This window comes from Papaver somniferum, chromosome 8, assembly GCF_003573695.1.
Source record: "Papaver somniferum cultivar HN1 chromosome 8, ASM357369v1, whole genome shotgun sequence".
Taxonomy (NCBI): Eukaryota; Viridiplantae; Streptophyta; class Magnoliopsida; order Ranunculales; family Papaveraceae; genus Papaver; species Papaver somniferum.
Window position 1 is genome coordinate 57,711,656 of NC_039365.1, and position 24,233 is coordinate 57,735,888.

The following is a 24,233-nucleotide window of genomic DNA, read 5'->3' on the forward strand; positions in this document are numbered from 1 at the left end:
TCTGCAAAGTAAAAGTAACGAGAAACGACATGAAGCGAGTAAATAATCTTTCATGAACGTGTTACATACAATACTGATTAGAATAGTTAGTCGTATTACTTGGTGTTTCTATAAAACGACGTCGACGATACTCTAATATAACCATCTTATCATTGAAGCTCACTTGGTGTTTCAACAAATCTATTAACACCAAAAATAATAAATATTTAACATTTCTTTGGGTTTTTAATTACCAATTGCAACAAAATTCACAACAAAACAAGATCCAGTATCCAATTTAGTTAAAAAAAGCAACGAAATGACAGGATTTTAATTACTTACCAACTTTAAATTACCATTCTAAAATTCATCGTTTCTCCCAATACAATAAGCAGATGAAATTGAATCTCCGTCAATAGTTCATTTCCACCATGAGATCAATTCGCCACCATCACCACCTTGGTTTCGCTAATTGATCTTGTAATAATAATCGAATACCTGAATCATTTCGACGCATTTTCATATTATTAGTTTTGGTGGCGGAGGAAGGGGAGGAGGTGCCACCGGTAGGTTGGAGGAAGAAGACAAGAAGCCGGTGCTGGTGGAGATGATTGTGGTTGTGTTGGTGGTATAGAAGTAGAAGGAGAAGGTGATGTTTCCGGTGGTGAAGGTGGAGGAGGATGCAATGGAGAAGGTGGTGTTGATGTCTGATCTGAACATCGTAACCGGTTTGGTGGCGGCATATGCGTTGTTGGTGGCGATGTGAAATGGTAATATGCGATAAAAGAAAGAGGTGTTGCTGGATATGAAGGAGGAGGAAGAGGATGAGTTTTTGGTATCGGATCTGGATGTGGTAGTGGTTTGGTGATGCTGCGGCGTTAGGTGGTGGCGGTGGTCTTAGGGGAAGAAGGAAAAAGAAATGAAATCACGAGAGGATAAGAAAGACTTATATGCATGTATACACTATAGGGCAGGTTTGGAAATACATAAAGTAATGAAACTAAATTTAACAATTTTAAATGGAACTTGAAACTTTTAATACTGCTCTCATTTACAAGTTAGTATGAAAAATTGTCACAGATGATAAGGAATTGTGGGTGCAAATTTTGAATGCTAAATATTTTAAAGATTGTAGCATTTTTCATTTAGAAAATCTCAATGAAAATTGTTCCTGGATTTAGAGGGGCATTTATAAATGTATTGATATTATAAAAGATAACAGTTTTTGGGCTATTGGGTGTGGTACCAGAACTAAAATTTGGCTTGATAGCTGGGTTATTGAACTTGATTATCCACCTATTCCTGCTGAAGGTCTAGTGAACACTGTTTCATATACTTATGTTTCTGATCTTTTTATAGAGAATACTAGATTCTGGAATGTTCACTTAATCTATTATCTGTTTGACAAAGATTCTGCTGAAAAGATTATTAATATGTCTGTGCCTGCTACTGGTAAGTATAATCTTATTTGGTTGCCTGATAGAAAGGGTCAATTCAGTGTTAAAAGTGTCTATAATGTGTTGAATAAAGGAACTAACATTACCGCAAGTTCCATTGCAATCCCAACTCAGGTTTGGAAATCTCTCTGGAAAGTTCAACTCCCTCATAAAGTAAAACTTTTTACTTGGAAATGCATTAGGAATATTATTCCTACTAGAGACAAGATTTCTAGCTATAAGAGTGGCATTGAAACTCATTGTAGCTTATGTAACCATGTAGTTGAATCTTGTGATCATCTCTTTTTAGATTGTCCTTATGCAAGATCTGTCTGGTTAGCAGTTAATATAAACGTGAGCACGGTTTTAACACAGCATGGCTCCTTTAAGAACTGGGTTATCTCTTGGTTCTCAATAGGTGCTCAGCTAGTTTTTGGCTCTGGTATTACAAGGGATGATATAAACAAAACTCTTATGGTTACTTCATGGATGATTTGGAAAGATAGATGCACTAAAGTTTTCCAGAATAAGAATCCCAACAGGGATATTTCAGTTGCTGGGATTAATAATCTCACTGTTTTGAATACTCATAGTTCAAACAGTCACAATGTTCACTCACAGGTTCAAAGATGGAGGCCCCCTGATCCTGTATTTTTAAAAATCAATTTAGATGCTTCATTTATGCATTTTAATTCTCAAGGAGATTGTACTAATTGTTAGGGATTTTGCCGATACCTGCATTGGAGTCCAAGGGAAATACTTTGATGGAGGAATGAAGAAAGGAATAGAAGTGGAGGAACTAGAGTGCAGAGCTATGCTAGCAGTTGCTACTTTTGCAAGCAATGTAAACTATAATATAGAAGTTTTTGAGAGTGATAGTGAGGTAGTAGTTAAGTCAATCAATGAGCAAACATCTTATGTTCATTGGATGAATAATCATTTTATCTTAGACATTAAATATCTGTTAGGAAAATTAGATGAGTGGAAATGTATCTCTGTTAAAAGAGATGCAAATGGTGTTGCTGATAAGCTAGCTAAGAAATCTAGAACATCTAAGGCATCTTTTACATATCAATCTGTTCTTCCTCGTGATGTAAAAGAGTGGATTGATATGGACTACAATGTAAACTCTTAACTCTATTAATAAACTACTTTTTGCATTAAAAAAAAAGCAATTTTAAATGGAAATGGGGTTTTTGTTTCATTTCTCCTGAATATGGTTTTCATTTATCCCAAATAATATGACTGGTGATTGTGTAACTCAAAGAGTATCACCTTGGTCTTTTAGAGCTTAATATTTTATATAAACCAAGAAAGTTTGGAGTCGTTAATTCCATTCGTTTTATGAATACCAAAGATCAAAATTTGATCATAAATTTCAAGAAAGTAATAAAAATCGGTTATTATTCCTCTCTGAAATGCACAAATTTGGTCGCCAAAACTCAAGAACATTCGGATCGCAGGTAAAGGGTTTTCTTCTTATAAAATTCTACATTTGATCATCTATCTAAATTTCTCTGGGTTTGGGTTTCATGTATTCTAATGAAATCATATTGGGTTCTTGAAATATTTAGTCAGGGTTTAGCGATTTTATTGTTGAGTAACTGAAGAAATTAACTCTCTTGAGTTCAGTTGAACTAGGATCCAACAGTAGAACTCTCAACAACCTTTTTTTTTTGCTCGATTACTTTCAAGAACCTGTACACAATGATTCTTGATTATTTTTAATAACTTTGTTAAAATCTTCTTCTAATTTTTGTATTCGGTCAAGATAAATTCTTAAAATCTTATCAAATTTTTAATTTTTCTTTTGATACGAATGTTTCTTTCTTTTAATATAAATGTTATGCTTCTTGTTTAATCATCTTTAGGAATTTTTCTTGATGATATTAGAGATAATACCTCTTCGTCTAATCCATCTTACAGATAAAGAATTGACTTTTCTAATGATGAAGACAACAGAGTCGATGACTCAACCGATGAGGATAATTTCCCATATGATATGGAGGGTGAAATATTAAATGGAACTCAACCAGTTGTTGGGACTACTGAAAACCAGGAGAATACTGCCCTGGTTCCAAGTAACGGAATGGATGATTTAAGCGATGAGGATAGTTTTCCTTACGACATGGAATGTTACGGTGAAATCTTAAACTCAAATAACATGAATGGATATCAACCAGTTGTTGAGACTAGTGAAAACGGAAATGCACAGGAAGATGTCATTGTTTCAAGTAATGCAGGTGAACCAGCTGAGTTGAATGTTCAGGTTTCTGTCCCAAATTTGGAGCGTCGTCAGCTTGATCCGAATGTGGAGACTAGTGTCAATGCTGATACTGAAATATCTGCTAATGTTAAAGTCTGTGGGCATCCAACTCAAAACCAATTGGCAATGAGTGGAGCGTCCCTTCCATATTATATTTTAAGTTAATTAAGTATAGCGATGTGGGACTATTGTCCTTTCACACGCCCTCTCACGTGTAAGGCCAGTCATTGGGCCTCACACGTGGACCTACGTACGAGTTACCAGTCCATCGGTAACAGGTGTACACAGGTGAGTGACTAAATCAGGGGGTAACACCTCGGCCAGTGTCGGCACTGGCCTACACCCCGGGTGTACAAGTGACAAAATCAATTAAACACTTCAGCCAGTAATTCGGCCTACACCCGGCGTACGCAGGTCTGAGTCTGGGGCTTAGCTCTGATATCATGTTAAAGTCTGCGGGAATCCAACTCAAAACCAATTGGAAATGAGTGGAGCGCCACTTCCATATTATATTTTAAGTTAATTAAGCGGATTACAGTGATGTAGGACTATTGTCCTTTCACAACTAGCCTGAATATTTCAGTTGGGACAGGCAAACTTCTGAGCAACAAACATGTTCAAACGATTTTGACATGTCTCCTACTTATTTTCCTTACGACACCGATCGGTTTGGTGTATTTATGAACTTGGACAGAAATGAACAGGAGCCAACGGATGGCACACGTGCAATGGAAGATGAAAATGTAGCTTCCTCAAGAAACCAAGACAGCGTTACTGATGATGTTGCAATACCGAATTTGAGTAATATATCGGTCGAAAATGAAGAAAACTTTGGCCACCAATCAGATTCGAATGAACAGGATCCATCCCCTCCATATTTCCCCTATGACATGGATCAATTTGGTGAATTCTCGGACCCCAACAACCAGAATGTACCTCTACGAACAGATGAGATTAGTGAAATCCATGGAGAAAGTGCAAGCAACGAGGACAATGAGCTGGTTGCTGAACCATCAAACTCAAGTGATATGAAGAGAATCTATCTTCTACACTTTTCCATTCCGACTGCTTTGGAGACTTTAACAATAACATGAGCGACGATTTGCATTTTACAATATGAGCGACGATTTGTATTTTGAAAATTATATGCCAAGTAAGCAAAAGTTCTGATGGATCTCAACAAACAAATGTCAATTCTAAAAATGATGGTGGATATGTCGAGGTTACACATAATGAAGATGATGCTACTGATAACTAAGGCTGCACAATAACCGGTTGAGAAGACCTGTACCGGACTGGAACCGGAAAAACCGGACCGGAACCGGTATAGTCGGTACAGGTAACGGGAATTAAACATGGGAACCAGTGTAGACCAGGACAGGTACTGGTTCTGCCAAAATTCCCGGCTTGTACCGGACCATAGTACCTGTTTAATCACATCCGTTGATTTTCTATGAATCCTAGTCGTTCATGCTAGGTATTTACTTCACTTATTACTCTTAAAAATTTTCATCGTCATTGTTCCTTCTTCTTCTTCTGTTCTTAGGCGACAGTAACCAAATCTCTTCTTCTCCAGCAACACCACTAGAATCAAATCGCTTCATCTTTCAATCAGTCAGATATGTTCGTAAGCGACACCACCAGGTCCACCACCATCTATTAGACTATTACAACTTCCAACTCCTTCTTCTTCACTTCTTCTTCAGTAGTTTCAAAAACTAGCAGCAAGTCAACATCTTGATTAATTCGTATAGCTATAAATTGACATAGGGTTCTTATTTATTTCATGTTAGATTAATTTGTTAAATGAGATTTATGTTCTTATTAATTGCATGTTTGACTTAAGGTTTTGTTTGAGATCGATTTGGAATATCGTGGATTGAATCGATTGATTTTGTTGAAATTAAACAACAACAACAACAACAGGTAATTGTGAAATGGGTTTGATTTGTTTGATCTTCGTTTTTCTTTTATCAATTGATTTGGTGAAAGAAGAAGAGAGTTGGGTTTGAGATGGAATGGTATTTTAGTTGCTGATACAGGTTATTGGTGGTGGTATGCTGCTCAAATTACGGAAGAAGAGGAGTTGGGTTTGAGCTGAAATTGAAGAAGAGAACAAGAAGAAGGGATTAAATGGGCTCTGGTGGTTGCTAATTTCTATTGCAGTGATGCAAATTAAAAGGATTTGTGATGTTGGTGTTGTTTTGGTGGATATGCAGCTGTTTATTGATTATGTGTATACAAACTCCACTGTTTATTCTGTGATTATTGATTCTGTTTCATTCTGAACTTTGTAACAACAAATTTCTGCTAATAAATTGTGTTTGTTAGGGTCTCTGAATGCTACTGGTTTAATGTTAATATGGGTAAAAACCCGGTACCGGAGGTATAGGTACAACTCTAGGTACAGGTACCGGTCCTCAAAATGAGGTACTGGTCAACACCAGGTACAATGACCGGTTCCATAAGAAAACCGGGTCGTACCGGACCATGTGCAGCTCTACTGATAACATTCCCAGCGTTGCAGTTCTGAATAGTAGGGTCAACAGTGTTACCGATGATAATGTTTTTAAAGAGTATGGTTTCTTACGCAATTTGTACCTGAATCCTTCAAACAACAACGATAACCCCCTACTATTACCTATCAGTTTTCAGTTCTTTTCCCTTTGTTATTTTTAGCACTGATATGAATTTCTGTAAGCTTATGCATTTACATTTTAAAAAGCCAAAGAAATGGAGACTTTTGAGCTATGAGTTACTTTCATCCTTAACCACATATATATGTTTTATGGCGGATGCAGATTTGGATGATTGGATAAAAATATTACTTCTCACTCTCGATTAATTTTGGTATGCTAGCATTAACAAATGTGAAGCATCCACGAGGGATCATATTGTTATGTTGTCCATCTGCAACCCGACTTTAATAATAGTAATAATATCAGCGCTCAATGAATGGATTGAGTTTCAGTATGAATTTAGATTTATTGTAGGTTCACCAAATTAAGAATCCATATATGATCTTTAATGCTCATCTTCTTCTCTTGTATAATTTTCTTTTGGGTTCCTACTTGATAACTGAACTACAGAATTATGCGGAATTCAAACGGTATATCAGACATAACATGACTTTTGTCACTAGGTAAAGATGAACTTGGCCAAAGCGAAAGCTTACCAACACATATTTCGAGAAATAGATAGGCGAGATAAACTCGGCTCGGAATAGCAAATGTGTACAATCAAAGTCTATATAGCAAAACGACTTTTGTCTCCAGATAGGAGATAAAGTAGATAGACTTTTGAGTCATAGATAAGATCAAGTTTCCACATACCTTTTTGTCGGTGAAGTTCCACCAGTTCCATGAGTAGTTCTTCGTCTTGTATGATGATCCGCCATGGAGTTCTTGAGATCAACTACACTTTCTATCCTAGCCCGAGACTTAGCTATAGTAGACTAGAAATCAAGACTTACAGTTTTGATCGCTAACATTGACAAACATGCTTGAGATAGCAACGCATGCGATTTCGACCGAGCAATTCTATAACAATCTCCCCCTTTGTCAATTTTAGTGACAAAACTATCAATACATATGGAATGCAAAAAAGATAAAGAAACTTATGTAACTCCTATTCCACATGTCTAATCTTCAACATTACTCGAAATCTTGGTCACTTCCAAGTACTCCAATGATCCCAAAGGTTGTAAGTTCAGCATCATCGTTGTTGAAAATCTCTAGCTATAACAATGAGAAAACATAATTCTCGATCATTGTTATACAGTGTCGTAGTATCATTACACATCATCAAAGTTCAATTGTATCACAACTTTGACAACAATACTATGGTGATATGTATCACTCCTCCTTAGTCAATACTCCATCTCACATGGAAACCACTCCCCCTTACATAATGATCCGAAAACCATATGTATTTGTAGTGTGAACTACATATTAATTCTCCTCCTTTTTGTCAATAAAATTGGCAAAGGTACGAAAACGGGATCCTAATGAAATTTCCAGAAGAGATATTTCATGACTAAAAGAAAGAATATATCACCTTGTTTAGATGCAATCATAAAGCCGAAGCTAAATGCATTCTTCAAAGAGTTTAAAATACAAGATAACCCCTATAATATTGCACAGCCGCACTCCCCACAAAGATTTGGCAATTAAGCACAAGTTCAATTAAGAACTCTCCCCCATTAAATGTCATTCCCGAAAGAACAACAAGAGTGACCTTAATTTCGAAATAAAAGAAGGATTTATTTGGACATAAAAATCACATACGAGTATGAATTTGAAACCAAAAATACTCAATTAAATTAACCAAAAGAGAACCTTTGATTAATTTAATCGGAAATGCTCAACATAAGTGAACTTATGGAGACTCAAAAATGCTCAATTAGATTAATCATAAGAGAACCCATAATTAATCTAATCGGAATACGCAACCAAATTACCATAAAAAGTAATCAATTTAATTGGTCATGCTCGACATAAAGTACCTCATGGAGCAACAACTAAGCTATTCGTATGAAAATAATCAACTCAGTTGATAGTACTCAACATAAGACACCTTACGGAACAACACAGTATATACAAAAAATATGGATCAGGAAAGATCAATACTGCGGAATGCACAAGGATTCATTCTATTTTCTATTACTATTCACATAACGACATTCAATAGACATAGTCCTTGTAAACAAAAGATTTTAACCTATCTTCCATCAATAATGACTAGTATATGACCCGTGCCGTAACGACCCGGGCTTTGGAGTTGGACACCTTTATATTTGTTTTTTATCTACTCTGCATCAGTCTGATGCACAATGTGCTTCCTTGGTTACGTCCCTTGTGATTCCACCATTAACACGTTCTAAGTAGAGCGCATCCCAATTATGTGCAGTACTATAGAGAAAATGAATCGATATCTGGTTGTCCAAAAATCTTTCCTAGAAATTGTATTATTTTTTATACATTGGAAATTAAATTATTAAAAGTATATTGATCAACAATCTGAGTGATAAGTTAGTCTTGTTTATTTGTAGGGGTCTCCATAATATCAGAGGCATGGTGATGATAATGAGGATCAACATGTCACCAACATAGATACAATTCAGTCAGTGCATGTCGTGTATTTGTTCAGGGTGATGTGAAATGTGAGGTCATTTACTGTCAAAGAAAATGTGAGGTCATTTGTTCTTTGGTAAAAGTTGCTGCACTATCCTTTAAAAAAACCATTTTGGTAACATAATACTTCAACCCATCGTAGAGTCCACATCCTATCACTGTATAAATCTTTCTGGAAATAAAGATACCTCTCAAGTGAAGTAGAATATTTCTCTTAATGATTAATCATAACTAAAAGCAATATGTCTGCTTATCCAAATTATTTTCTTTTCCTACTTGAAACCAATACAATTTGCGGAAAGATGCAGAGTTCCACCACTATCTTCTATAGTGTGGTCATATCCATATTTCTGGTGATTATAAGTAATTACTATAGTGGTGTTTACTGCTGATGATAAAGGATACTCACATACGCTAAAAGGACAACAGTGATTGGATCACAAAACAAAAAAAACACAACATAAGACAATTAAATGCGACATTCATGAAAGGAAAACACAACTTTGAAGCTAGGAGGCATCAGTTTCTTTATGTTAAACGCATGTTGCCATCTGAAGGTTTCTCAATGCATTATGATAACGTCGAAGGCGGACTGAACTTTGGCTTTTACCTGTCCCTCCCTGCATTACCAAACAACTCCAATGTAAGAGAATGACATATCATACACGCTTCAAAGAATGGAGTCATGCTGGCATTATATTTTAACTGTTCTAGATGTACATGGAAAAAAAAAAAAGGAATTGCACATTTTTTGGGATTCTAATTTAATCTGGTACATATATCCCTTCCCGTAAAGTTTCAAATGCATATTGAGTGACCTGTGTGGTGTCATAATGTACAAATTAACTGAGAATGAGAGAAACTCAAGGAGCAAGGAGGATATGGGACCACGATCTCGCTATTCAGAGCAGCAAAAACAGCAGACCCCTTCCACCTTCAGCTCAACCGCATTATGTCTTTCAGCAAATTAATTGTCACAAAAACAGATACATGTGGTAAAGAGAAAGTCACTTTGGTTTCGCATAAAATCTCAAATTGTGTCGATATTGTTATGTTCTTTGCTAAAAATGAAATTTTATACAGAAGAATTAACATGTGTGTCTTTGGAGAATATATATATCACATTTTGAGGGATCCATGCTTGCATTGCTTGAAATTCCTAGCTAGGGGTGGATACCTACGTGCTTGTTGGACCCATAATGCCTACCATGGGCCAGAAGAACCAACAGTATCACCAAGCAATCCCCTTTGACATAAAAAATTTCCTTTTCTTTTAATTCTCTCTCATGTCTAGAAAGTTGTCAACTTTCTAGACATGGGATTAATCAAAAGCACGGGATCCAGCATTTTGGTTTGAGTACCAAGAACATATTTTGTCAATTCTAGCATTTTATATTTCTTAGACTGGATTTTTCATTACCAATCACAGTTTCCATTCTTTTGACATTAGTACCAAGAATATTTCCTTACAACAACAAAATGGCTTAACCAAAAGAATGACGGAATCATATAAAAATGCAAATACAAAAAGTCCATTTCAATAATGAACCAACTGTTTGATCAAGGAAGATTGATCATTGGAATTTATGCTAAATATAATTCTGGTAAGGAAAAAGTTCCTACTCTTATCTGCAACTTGCTTTGATTGACCATGTTGCTGGATTTCCTTCTATATGTGATGTAATATTGAAACAGTTAAGAATTTCACTTAAAATTCCTAAAAAAAGTTGAATATCCACTACAAAAGTTCAAGAACGGTAACATACATAGCTGGCTTGATCCTGCTAGAATGTTGCATGTCGATGGCAGGTCACCTACGAAACAATGTGTAAAACACTGCTACTTCAATAGATAGTTCTTCAAAAGGTAAGTATAGCGGTACTGTAAACATCTGCTACTTCAAGATGTTGATAACCAAATGCAGCACATAATACTTCTTAACTAAGTCGAGCAGCTAGCCAATTTTCCCTTTGGAGTATGCTAATGATCACATGCTCTAAGGAACCACAGCCAAAGAAAGAGGCAATCGCTAGCGCATAGGCTTGTTAAGCCTATGAGCATCCCCCAGCTAAAGCGTGGATGAAGTTTACTCAACGAAACCTATCTAATATGCTAAGTGAGCTTGTAGAACCTAAAACAACTCATATATATATACATAAAACTGGATTAGTGTGCCGCACCATTTTCACCTTTTTATCTTTGAACCTGTGAGAGGGACATGAAGCCGTACTAATTTTTGGTTTTTTTTTTTTTTTTTTAGTTTGGAGGAATAAAACATGAGCAATTTCAGTTCTGCAGTGAACGGTGAACCTGTTTAAGTGTCTGCAGTGTTTGTATGAACAACTTATGGTTAACACTTGCAAATTTAGCAATGAGAAAACAATGTGTATTCTGACAAACACTTTATTATTGCACTCATAAACTAAGAAAATCAGAAAATATAGGTGAGATTATTAGGTTTACCTCGACCTACTATAGAAGCTCACGGATGAACAACATCAGTAGACAACTTGGATTGTACTTTAAGTGAATCCCATCTTACGGAAACAATATTATCGGTTTACCCTCATGAAATATCTCAAAAGATGAGCTTTGAATCCAAAATTCAACACATTTCAATCAAAGATAGTTCCAACTAAAAGTACCAATCAAATACAAATTTAAAGTAAAATTAAGATAGTATTTACCTAATATTCTTTGGAGAGCACGCTGAAGAAAAAAATGGAGAAACCTGGGAAGATGATAAACCGTCTAGAGGTTTATATAGTCGAGCATTTCAAGGTAACGTAAGAAATTGATTATTGGGTTGTGAATTGAAGGGATTGAATGCTGCAAATAATGGTTTCTGTAACTTTGCGAAAAATTGGAGGAGAGCTGCTGGAAATAAATCCCTAATTTATGGTGCCGTTAATGGATTTTGTGACTGAAGAGGATAATAAGGGAGGAGCCGATCTTAGCGGTTGGAACCGGGAGTAAACCATGGATTCATTTTCAGCCACGATTTGCCTTCCAACTTTTTGAGCTTTGAGAGCAAATGATGGCCCTTGATGGTAATAAAACTCCCAATAGAAATCGTCGGATTAGACAAAAACTATTTGTTTTTGTAAGATAGACATAATAGGCTTAACTTTTGTATTTGTCAAAAGTCTATTCATTCTTTTATCAATACATGCATATCGACTTACGAAAGACTTTATTTTTGACAAGAAATGGGACAATCATAGTTCACGGACGCAAACACACGTATCCCATAACAAATTGCAATATATAAAACCATAAAGATTAATACTGCAAAAATCATCTTTAACAGTTTTAGAATTTAAACAAATAAACCTAAAAACATGAAGATGAAAACTTTGGACATATCTATGTGTAATCACAATAATGGCTATTCCAAACTCTAGTTATTCTTCTAAATAAAACACAAAAAGAAGATTTACTAGGCAAACTAATAAAATCAAAGTTCATTGAGAACTTCATACCTTTCAATGAATCCATCAAAGAAGGTGTCACTGATTTCCTTTACTCTCTTGACCGTGGATACACCATGTTCGTGAGTTAGAACACCAACTTTACAATCAACAACCCGAGCAAGCTGTCTAGCCTTGACGCAGTCCATGATGAGCTTCTTTTGATTCTGTATCAGGATGTTCTGATTAGCAAGGATTCTGGCCTGACCATCTAGGAGTTGGTTTATTTGCAGTTGAATATTTGCAAACTCGACCTTTGAATCGTTCTGAAAACGAATTAAATCCTTGACAGAGTATTCAATCCAGGATTTGTGATCCTTTCTTTCAAACATCTTCTTTAGAACCAGCTCTTGAATTGACTCACGTCCTTGAGCGTCTTCCTCCATCTCAAGATGCACAATCTCTTGAGATTTTGCAGAGTTCTCCGTATAATTTTTTGTTAGAGATGGAAAAAAACAATATGAAGCAATATATATGTGTATGTAAACAAGAGAAGGAAACTCTTGTTTTTGGAAACCCTATGAACTCATAAGTGGAGGATGCGAACGTTTGTGGACTGTCAGCACACAAAAACGAAAAAAACTTAAACAGAAAATATACAACATACTTGAGTAATTCTCAATTATTGTCCTTGCACCTCTTAAGTTAGGAACAAGGAAAAGAAAACCTGGAATCAGGTGGTAGAGTGAGAAATAATCCCAACATGATCATTGAGGATGGAGTTGTGCTTATCATCTGACAGCTTGATTTTTGTGTTTATCGCCTTTCTTTGATTGACTTTCCTCCCAGAATGGTAAAACACAGCCTGTTCAGCATAACCGTCAGAAGGATTTCTCTGAGGACTAAATCTAGTACCTCTTGCAACTGGTTCAAGAGGATCAGGATAGAGGGGGATCCATTTTCTAGACTTAGATTTACCAGAAACAGTCTTATAAAAACAAGGAATGCTTTTATCAGCAACACAAGGATTTATACCACTAGAATGCATTTGAGCCCTGTGATGACTTCTAGAGAGGCGATCATTTTTATAAGGTTTCTGGTTTTCTGTGGTCATGTGATTCACTGCAGTAGTCGACCGACTATTTATTCCATTGACAATGGAAAGAAGCAAATTATGAAGTTTAGAAATTTGTTTCCTCCTGGCAAAACAATGGATAGCATAGTGATTCCTTTTTTCACAGAATGTACAGGTTCGTGGAGGAAAAGCAATAATTGGCACCCTTTTTAACTTCATATCCATATGAGAAGATTGTAACTTATGTAAACTTTTCTTGACACAATCTTCTTCTGGAGAACATTTCGTCATGTACTGTAACTCAGGAGAATTAGTTTGTATAGAAGAGTTTCTCCATAAGACAGAGTTTTCCTTTTCCAAGGATCTCACTGTTCCTGAGCTAGAATAAGATATGCGCTTAGTTTCTCTTTCTCGACACGAAGTCTGTTAAGATCTAATGAATGCGTCTCGAATAAACGTTTTTCTCTAATTGAGTCTTCCTTAACAATATCCTCAAGAACACTAATCTTTTCACGTTGTAGAGTAGTTTCTTGGAGAAGTTTTTCAATATTCTTATAGAAGGACTCAATGATGTTATAGAGTTCATGCTCACGATCAAGAGACTTTTCAAATTCATCAATAAGCTGATCATGATCCTAGAAATCAATAATCTCAGTAGAATTTTTTGAAATTCTGGTGAGCTCCATTTCAGCTTTTGCCATAATGATCAATGTCTCATCGGAGAGAGAGATGTCAACACATGGGACAACCTTCTTACCTCGGGATTCGGAAGAATCAGCTAAGGAGTAATCCTTTGAGGTATTCCCAAGACATTTGGCATAGTTAAAATATCTAGAAGACATCTTGGTATGCGTGTATGTCATAGATTCTGTCCTCAGACTCATATTGCCATAAACACATACTTGTAAGGTCTTTAAACGTGTTTGCCTGCTCTGATACCAATTGAAAAAGTGGGGGTACAACAACCACACCCAATATTTAGCTCAGAAATCTGTATGGACAAACTCCAATATACTTTCCAGAGAATCAACTAGACAATCAGACTCAATATAGATAAAAGTATATCAAAGAGTTAATGTCTCAATCTCTCGACTTGATCTATACTCAAGCAAATGGAAATATGCGAGTCTTTATCAAATACTAGAGAGATAACTTGAACGGTACCAAAGACCAATGTTCAAATATCAATCAATTTCCATCAACAACCAAAGGTCGGATTTTCAATTGATTGATTCTAACGCACAACCTGTGATATTTCAATTATAAAGATAAACAATATAATGCGGAAATAAAAATAACACAGACACCAAAATTTTGTTAACGAGGAAACCGCAAATGTAGAAAAACCCCGGGTCCTAGTCCAGATTGAACACACACTGTATTAATCCACTACAGACATTATCCTACTACAAACTAACTTCGGTCTGGACTGTAGTTGAACCCCAATCGATCTCACACCGATCCAAGGTACAGTTGCGCTCCTTACGTATCTGATCCCAGCAGGATACTACGCATTTGATTCCCTTAGCTGATCTCACCCACAACTAAGAGTTGCTACGACCCAAATTCGAAGACTTGAATAGACAAATCTGTATCACACAAACAAGTCTACAAAATAGATAAATCTGTCTCCCACAGATAAACCTACAAGTTTTGTTCCGACTTTTAATAAATAAAGGTGAACTGGAACCAATTGATAACCCCGACTTATATTCCCGAAGAACAGCCTAGTATTATCAATCACCTCACAATAATCTTAATCGACGCGTCGAAAGAAGATATTGTGGAATCACAAACGATGAGACGAAGATGTTTGTGACTACTTTTATATCTTGCCTATCAGAGATACCAATATCAAGCCAATCTTTGCGATTGTACTCGTACGATAGAAATAACAAGATCAGATCATATAACTACGAGAAAGTAGTATCGGCCTGGCTTCACAATCCCAATAGAGTCTTTAAGTCGTTAACCTGGTTTTTAGAAGAAGAAACCAAAGGTTAAAGGAGAATCGACTCTATCTTACACAACTAGTATCACACGTAAGGTGTGGGGATTAGGTTTCTCAGTTGCTAGAGTTCTCCCTTATATAGTCTTTCAAATCAGGGTTTGCAATCAATGTTAGCTTGGTAACAAATCATTTAATATTCACCGTTAGATGAAAACCTGATTAGATTCAAGCTAATATCTTTCAACCGTTAGATCAAAAACCTAGCTTGTTACACACAAATAAAATGCACGTTTCTAGGTTTGTGTAACCGTACCCAAAGATGTACATTTTTTGGTTCAACAATAGTTAACCAAATGGTTATCCATATGAGCACTTTCATATCAACCATATTCTTCTTCACCATAACTAGTTCAAGTGACTCAAATGAACTAGTTAGAGAGTTGTTCAATTGCAAGGAAATCTTATGTAACTACACAAGACACAATTGAAGCAAAAACGATTTGATTCACTTGAATCGGCTCATGAACTTTATAGACGCGGTTTACAATTAGCATTCCTTAGTTTATATAAACATGAGTTCACAAACAATCGTCTTTAGATATAACCTAACTCAAGTTCGCGGAAGGAGTTCTCAAACTCCAATAGATTTTCTCGGGTCGAGAACTTCCGCCAGTTCGCGGACTTAGTTCACGGCTCTTGTTCCGGTACTCTTGATCAACAAAGTTTGCAAACTTCGGTTCAAGGAATAAGGACTTATACATATATGTGTTTCCACAACAATGCTTATATCCATCATTGGTTATATAATCTAAACTCTCATTTCAATCATTGAAACATTCTTAGAGGACGTTATATAGTTGTTATTCACAAACCATTTTTCGCCAAAGCAAACATAACATGACTTTCGTCACTAGGTAAAGATGAAATTGGCAAAAGCGAAAGCTTATCAACACATATTTCGAGAAATAGATAGGCGAGATAAACTCGGCTCGAAATAACAAATGTGTATAATCAAAGTCTATATAGCAAAATGACATTTGTCTCAAGATAGGAGATAAAGTAGATAGACTTTTGAGTGATAGATAAGATCAAGTCTCCACATACCTTTTTGTCGATGAAGTTCCACCAGTTCCTTGAGTAGTTCTTCGTCTTGTATGATGATACGCCATGGAGTTCTTGAGATCAACTACACTTTTTATCCTAGCCCGAGACTTAGCTATAGTAGACTAGAAATCAAGACTTACAGTTTTGATCACTAACATTGACAAACATGCTTGAGATAGCAACGCATGCGATTTCGGCCGAGCAATGCTATAACAATCTCCCCCTTTGTCAATTTTAGTGACAAAACTATCAATACGTATGGAATACAAAAAAGATAAAGAAACTTATGTATCTCCTATTCCACATGTCTAATCTTCAACATTACTTGAAATCTTCGTCACTTCCAAGTACTCCAATGATCCCAAAGGTTGTAAGTTCAGCATCATCGTTGTTGAAAATCCGTAGCTATAACAATGAGAAAACATAATTCTCGATCATTGTTATACAGTATCGTAGTATCATTACACAGCATAAAAGTTCAATTGTATCACAACTTTGACAACAATACTATGGTGATATTTATCACTCCCCCTTAGTCAATACTCCATCTCACATGGAAACCACTCCCCCTTACATAATGATCCGAAAACCATATGTATTTGTAGTGTGAATTACATATTAATTCTCCCCCTTTTTGTCCATAAAATTGGCAAAGGTACGAAAACGGGATCCTAATAAAATTTCCAAAAGAGATATTTCATGACCAAAAGAAAGCATATATCATCTTGTTAAGATGCAATCATAAAGCCGAAGCTAAATGCATTCTTCAAGGAGATTAAAGATACAAGATAACCCCTATAATATTGCACAGTCGCACTCCCCACAAAGATTTGGTAATTAAGCACAAGTTCAATTAAGAACTCTCCCCCATTAAATGTCATTCCAGAAAGAACAACAAGAGCGACCTTAATTTCGAAATAAAAGAAGGATTTCTTTGGATATAAAAATCACATACGAGTATGAATTTGAATCCAAAAATACTCAATTAAATTAACCAAAAGAGAACCGTTGATTAATTTAATTGGAAATGCTCAACATAAGTGAACTTATGGAGACTCAAAAATGCTCAATTAGATTAATCACAAGAGAACCCATAATTAATCTAATCGGAATACGCAACCAAATTACCACAAAAAGTAATCAATTTAATTGGTCATGCTCGACATAAAGTACCTCACGGAGCAGCAACTAAGCTATTCGTATGAAAATAATCAACTCAGTTGATAGTGCTCAACATAAGACACCTTACAGAACAACACAGTATATACAAAAAATATGGATCAGGGAAGATCAATACTACGGAATACACAAGGATTCATTCTATTTTCCATCACTATTCACATAACGACATTCAATAGACATAATCCTTGTAAACAAAAGATTTTAACCTATCTTCCATCGATAATGACTAGTATATGACCTGTGCCGTAACGGCCGGACTTTGGAGTTGGACACTTTTATATTTGTTTTTTATCTACTCTGCATCAGTTTGATGCATAATGTTCTTCCTTGGTTACGTCCCTTGTGATTCCACCATTAACACGTTCTAAGTAGAGCGCATCCCAATTATGTGCAGTACTATAGAGAAAATGAATGGATATCTGGTTGTCCAAAAATCTTTCCTAGAAATTGTATTATTTTTTATACATTGGAAATTAAATTATTAAAATTATATTGATCAACAATCTAAGTGATAAGTTAGTCTTGTTTATTTGTAGGGGTCTCCATAATATCAGAGGCATGGTGATGATAATGAGGATCAACATGTCACCAACATAGATACAATTCAGTCAGTGCATGTCGTGTATTTGTTCAGGGTGATGTGAAATGTGAGGTCATTTACTGTCAAAGAAAATGTGAGGTCATTTGTTCTTTGGTAAAAGTTGCTGCACTATCCTTTAAAAAAAAACTATTTTGGTAACAAACCATTTTAGTAACATAATACTTCAAACCATCATAGAGTCTACATCCTATCACTGTATAAATCTTTCTAGAAATAAAGATACCTCTCAAGTGAAGTAGAACATTTCTCTTAATGATTAATCATAACTAAAAGCAATATGTCTGCTTATCCAAATTATTTTCTTTTCCTACTTGAAACCAATACAATTTACGGAAAGATGCAGAGTTCCACCACTATCCTCTACAGTGTGGTCATATCCATATTTCTGGTGATTATAAGTAATTAGTCAGCATAATGTGATTACTATAGTTGCGTTTACTGCTGATGATAAAGGATACTCACTTACGCTAAAAGGACAACAGTGATTGGATCACAAAAAAAAAAACACAACATAAGACGATTAAATGCGGCATTCATGAAAGGAAAACACAACTTTAAAGCTAGGAGGCATCAGTTTCTTTATGTTAAACGCCTGGTGCCATCTGAAGGTTTCTCAATGCATTATGATAACGTCGAAGGAGGAATGAACTTTGGCTTTTACCTGTCCCTCACTGCATTACCAAAGGCGGACTGAACTTCCGCCAGTTCGCGGACTGGGTTCGTGGTCTGAGTTCACGGCTCTTGTTCCGGTTCTCTTGATCAACAAAGTTCACAAACTTCGGTTCAAGGAATAAGGACTTATACATATATGTATTTCCACAACAATGTCTATATCCATCATTGGTTATATAATCTAAACTCTCATTTCAATCATTGAAACATTCTTAGAGGACGTTATATAATTGCTATTCACAAACTATTTTTCGTCAAAGCAATTTTCAAAGTGATTGAAACATAACATGACTTTCGTCACTAGGTAAAGATGAACTTGGCCAAAGCGAAAGCTTACCAACACATATTTCGAGAAATAGATAGGCGAGATAAACACGGCTCAAAATAGCAAATGTGTATAATCAAAGTCTATATAGCAAAACGACTTTTGTCTCAAGATAGGAGATAAAGTAGATAGACTTTTGAGTGATAGATAAGATCAAGTCTCCACATACCTTTTTGTCGATGAAGTTCCACCAGTTCCTTGAGTAGTTCTTCGTCTTGTATGATGATCCACTATGGATTTCTTAAGATCAGCTACACTTTCTATCCTTTTCTAAGACTTAGCTATAGTAGATTAGAAATCAAGACTTATAGTTTTGATCACTAACATTGACAAACATGCTTGAGATAGCAACGCATGCGAGTTCGACCGAGCAATACTCTAACAATATAGATTAGAGTGTTTACCTATGACAATTATATCAATGAGAGAAAGGTAAACACAACAAATACTGCAATTGAACAAATTTTGGGTCTCAAAAAATGACTAAATTAAAGAAAGCAAGCAATCAAATCGATCAATCGTTCTAATTAGGTGTATCAATTTTGAGGATGGGAACCCTAACAAAAATTGAGAAACCCTAAAATTATAAATTTTGAACGAAGAAAAAAAAGAATTTAAGCGAATTAAACACAAAATCAGGATGTAAATATTAAGGGTTTTGAAGAGTACCTGATTTGCATCCACCAGTTGGACCTTAGTTGCTCAATTCTCAGTGGTGGATTCAACTCCTATTCCTTCCATAGCGTCCAAATCAATATCAGTATTATTGAGAAGCGAACCAACATCTTCTATACGACTATCATCTCCACTTCTAGCGAAAAGGGGATTTTCAAGAAGAAGGGTGTAATTTTGATGGATGGAGTTTGTATTGGGGATTTCTCTGAGAGCGGTAGTGGTTTGAGAAGAATGAGATAGAACTGATGCAGTATCATTTCTGCTTCTTTTATTTCTCTTTTGTGCTTGGGATTGAGAATGCTGAGGCCCATCAGAAGACCTTACTACAAAGCTTTGCGATTCAATGACCATATACTCATTCACAAAGCTATTTGAGTTTGCAGATTGATTCAAATTAGCTTGTTGAGCTTCAGACTCTTGTTATTCTTCTATAAGATGCTTATGTTTAGCATAATAATCATTCCATTCCTCTGTATTGAACCTCAAAATCATATGTTGATGAGCAAAATCTTCACAATCTTCTTCCTTATGAATTATGACAAAGCATTTAGGACATGTTTTCCTTGGATGCTTGTCATAGTGGTATCTTATCAAAACTTCTTGCTTCTTACATTTAGTAGCCAAGTACCTCTTTTGTGCGGTTTACTGAGATCAACTTCAATCTTAGCAGCGATAGTTTTCCCACTTTCCTTCTTCCTCCCAGGTGAATTTTGTCCACTGGTCTACCAATATCTTTGCACATCTTCTCAACGATATCACTATCCAGATGTTCCAACTCCAGTTTTTTGAATTGAACATTAAAAACTTGGTGCGTGAATTTGTAGTCAGATATAATCATATTAGAGTTGTAAACTTGAAGCACCAGACGGTGGTCAAGGATATTCCATGGTTGATTACTCCAGACTTCATCCATATCTTATTTACTGCTAAACTTGAAGACAAAGAGATTTATATCCATAAATTTAATATCTAAGTTTCTGTACCTACTCCAGATTATTGCAACATCTTTCTTTATTTTCTGAATGTCCAGTTTACCATTTGCTATAATTTTTCCTATGAGGTTGGATGCAACAATTATCCCGTGCCGCAATTATGGCCAATTCATAAATGTGAAACTTCAGTTACTAAACTAAAAGCAAATCATCTGGCTGTATGTCATGCCAGTTACCTAAAATCCTTCCATATTCCTTCTTGAAAATTCGCATTCCCATTCTATCTCATAAAACCCAACCCTAAGTTCTTATGAGGGCCAGAACATCTTAAACTTTATCTCACATGACATACAGCCAGATGATTTGCTTTTAGTTTAGTAACTGAAGTTTCACATTTATGAATTGGCCATAATTGCGACACTAGAGGATTGCCCAATTTACCCTTGTCTTGAGCAAACCTGCAGATGGAGGATGGATTCATGGTGAAACTCCCAATGGTACTAAGGATTTCATTTGATTGATTGCTTTTGAAGAAAAAATCATGATTCTTGGAGTGGAGATCTAGGTGGTTGATAGCATAGAAAGATATATTAGCAAATAACACAACTGTTATTACTGAAACACTGTCCCAATAATACTCATGTTGAAGAAATAGAGTGACACAACTGTTTATGAAGGAAACACAACTGTAATAGGAAAAGCACTACTGCTGCAAATTCACCGCTGGAAATACCTGCTAAGGCAACAATTGAGGCTACAAAGCAAGATATTAGCTTTACATTAAACCAGAATTAAAAATAAAATGATAAAAGAAAATTGAGAAAGTAATTGATTGTAAAATCAAGCAACTTCCCTATAAAGTTCTTAAAGGAAATAATCAGTGTCGTTCTTAATCAACATTAAAACTTCACTGTTCAAGAACCAATCGATGTTTCAAAACAGCTGAAAACCATATATTCAAATAAGAGGTAGAAGTTTAAATCCATAGAAAATTCTGAGCAAATTCTGAATTTTTCGCAACTAGATCATGAATGAAAGATGGATTAAGATGCGCAAATTACGTGGATACTTAATTCATTCATTTTTTAGATCTCTAATGTGGGTGGAAAATAGGCGGAACCAAGAATATTTGTTGTCCGATGAAGATTAGATCTTTAATGGCCACTTCTAGCCTAATTTTAATTTTCATGTCTATCCCTCAATAGATGACCTATTTATTTTTTTAGAAATTAAATAAATACCTCTCTTTTTTATGCTATCCTTAAAAAACTTCACAAATACCCCTTGAGATATAGCTGAAATTTTCATTAAAAATGTAATTCAATAATCTCTTATTTAACCTTCCGTCTCTTCTTCTTCTTCTTCTTCTTCTTCTTCTTTATTTCTAATAACACATAAGAAAACTCTTCGTTGACTCCATCGCTTCCACCACTACCATCTTTATCGCTTCCATCACCACCACCACCATCTCGATTGCCTCCACCACAACTAGAACCACCAGCTCCGTGATGTCAGTCGTTACCATCAACAGATCTATCAAATTGGGTTGGTTTGGTTTTGATAGGTGGAAATGGAGTTTACAGATTAAGAAGAGTAACCCCGACACCAGTTCCAGCACCACCTCTTATACTTCCAGCGAATCCTCCACAAGCAACAACACCACCACCTCCTAAACAATGGATTTAGATCGACTTTAAACTACAAAACTCAAATCTAATGACGAACCAGCGATAAACTAATCTCCAATACCTAGTGTTTGTAGGTAAGATGACCTGCTGGTTTTCTGGTAAAAAGTGGTGGGGGTAAGTACTCGAAGTAGAAAATCTCCCAAACCTTTAAACAAATGTACTTCACGGGAGTACGTTGAGTTCGAGAGACTAATTTGTAGGACGCTGGCCTAAACCAATACAATGGTTGTTCCAGGTTCAATTCGGTCACAAGAGGAGGAGAAGGGTCGGTCTGTAGGGAGGTAAGCTGAGAATGTCTGGAGATCAATGCAGATTGATCAATGATGTGATGTATTGAACTGCTTAGAAGATGAATTCTCTGTACAGATGATAAATATTGTCTGTAAGTGTTTAATAATTGACAGTGATGAGTCTTACTCGAATGTTGTTGTTCTTAGTTCTTTTATCAAACCATAGGTTGAAAAACCTGTTTATTGCAACACATCGATCTCCTGTAAGTGGTGATAGTTGAAGGAAGTAGAAGAATGGAAAAGTGGGAGAACGTGCAAAAACCACTTCCACTTTGCGTGGAAGACTTGGTTGATTGACCATCCACTTACATTTACTCCTTAACTATCAGCACGGCTACTTACATTTCTCATCATGGATGTGCCTCACATCACACGTGATATAGGTCGCCAGACCAGAACCCTAATGATATTCCCCCATGTGACATGAATTGATGTCTCATGTGAAAGTATGCTTAGCAGATGTATTTTTATGTGTTGTCAATCTTTGACCTAAGACTATGAATCTTAACCGATGAACCGAATGGTTCAGGGTTCAAGGTCATGATAGATGAATCATGAAGTGCTTGCTGGAACAACAACATGTTCTGCGGACCATGGACGTTGAATTAGTAACTGATAACCATGGCATATCATTATGCTAGATGAAGCAGTAATGATAGTTAAATGACTTGAATTAATGATCATAGGTTAATGAGATTGTTGGATCGATCACAAACCATTGTGATGGTGCGTTGATCACTTGATAGGAAGTCTCATAAAAATAATCATTGTTGAATGATCATAGAAGGTTCATCTCCGATCCATATATCATGAGTCATTTGAATGACAAGGAGAGAATATAATATTAAAATAATGATCGACTGACGAACCAAATGTTGGTTGATGAACTAACAAGATACTGATCGCTGGATCAGTATGAAATTCTCGAATGTTGATAGCTGAATCAACATGAGAAATATTGCTTTGTTGAGAAATTGATAGTTGAATCAATAAAATACTAATAAAATATTGGTAGTCGACCGAATATTAAATTATTAATTAAAATGTTAATTACTAGATCATCATAAAATCATTGTTGTTTGAACCTATTCAGAATTATGCTAGACAGAGCATTAGGTTCGAAACCCTAATTTTGATCAATGTATGATCAACTGAGAATCAAGAGGAGAGAGGGACCGGAAATATGGGGTGATTGACCGACCATGTAGTGCTTAGATGCTCGACTGATCATTCATTAAGTCCTTTGCAGAGCAGTTGGTGAAAGGAAGATTAAGTCGAGCATTCACTAAGTCCTTTGCAGAGCAGTTTGTGAAAGGAAGATTAATTGTTGTTTAATCATTTTTAAAATAGTGCTTGACTGAGCATTAGGTAGTAAAACCTAATTATGGAGAGAGGAGGGACCGACCAAGGGGTGTGAAACTGTCCCTTGGTGGCCATAGGACCATCTGATGGTGAATGGATCATCTTCCCAGTTCCAAGAAAGAGTTTGAACCAAATATGAACTGTGGATGATTC

At 35.8% G+C, this 24,233-nt stretch overlaps 1 long non-coding RNA gene across 2 annotated transcripts; it reads right to left on the reverse strand.

The window, feature by feature from the left end:
* Positions 1–9,202: 9,202 nt before the first annotated feature.
* LOC113301739 lies at positions 9,203–11,814 on the reverse strand. 2 transcript variants are annotated; one of them, XR_003336455.1, is made up of 3 exons: positions 11,501–11,814; positions 10,437–11,403; positions 9,203–9,433 (listed from the first exon to the last, which is right to left on the reverse strand). It is a non-coding gene; the product is annotated as an uncharacterized LOC113301739 (long non-coding RNA). The 2 variants fall into 2 exon arrangements; XR_003336454.1 differs by lacking the exon at positions 9,203–9,433 and having other exon boundaries at positions 10,294–11,403.
* Positions 11,815–24,233: the final 12,419 nt, after the last annotated feature.